Source organism: Elephantulus edwardii, unplaced genomic scaffold (genome assembly GCF_000299155.1).
Source record: "Elephantulus edwardii isolate Elephantulus edwardi_28Jun2011 unplaced genomic scaffold, EleEdw1.0 scaffold00059, whole genome shotgun sequence".
In the NCBI taxonomy this organism is placed as follows: Eukaryota; Metazoa; Chordata; class Mammalia; order Macroscelidea; family Macroscelididae; genus Elephantulus; species Elephantulus edwardii.
Window position 1 is genome coordinate 7,497,452 of NW_006399809.1, and position 835 is coordinate 7,498,286.

Here is an 835-nt window from a genome sequence, read left to right on the forward strand (position 1 = left end):
GTATAGGTTCTTACAATACAGATCAAAGGTATAGGTTCTTACAATACTTGGGTTTGGGGACATTGTTTAAAAAATTTTCCTTTCAGTGACAGTGACACTGAAAAGGGTGAGACTTTAAATGAATTGGCTTGTCTTAGCTCACCCCTCTCCCAGGCTGTTAGTTCTCCAGGGACACAGATGACAATAATCCTGATGTGAAAGAGCTAACACTTAACATCATGGAAATGAGCATTGATGATGGCATTCGAGTGCTTGGTCTTCATTAATAAATAATTGGCCAAGAAAAAAAAAATTCTGTACTTTGTGATTATTAATTTGTAAATTGCATTGCCCCTAAAGTAAAACTCTTTACTTTGACTATCAACTATAGTCTTTCAATTTGCTCTATTGGACAGATACTTTAGTTGAAAGTCTCTCATTGACAGCTATTTACTTATCTCTCACTCACTGGCCACCTGGTAGGAATGCCATGGTGTAGCTCCTGGGATTTTTATCAGCTCACTTTAACTCTTCTGTAGTCGATATTTGTTGATTCATTGACTGCCACATCTAGGGCTGTTTAATCAGAGATCTAGTTTAAAAAAGTCCTTGACAACTTCGATATTTTATCCATTTATCATGATCTTACTTGCCAGTCCAGCTGTGGGGATTTTTGAGGTTTCTTAATTTTCTTTTTAATTGAGGTGCAATTCATATGCAAGGCTATATATAGTTTTGATCTTCAGTAGGTACTTCAAGTCCATGGTTCACTTTCAACAAAGTTGTGTCATTTGCATATCAAAGGTTATTGATTAGTCTTTCTCTAATCCTGTTGTTACATTCTTTTGGAATGTTA

At 35.7% G+C, this 835-nt stretch overlaps 1 pseudogene; it reads left to right on the top strand.

Moving 5' to 3' along the window:
* The window catches only part of LOC102869045, a 2,038-nt pseudogene extending 1,772 nt beyond the window's left edge, over window positions 1-266 (top strand).
* The last annotated feature ends 569 nt before the right edge of the window (window positions 267-835 follow it).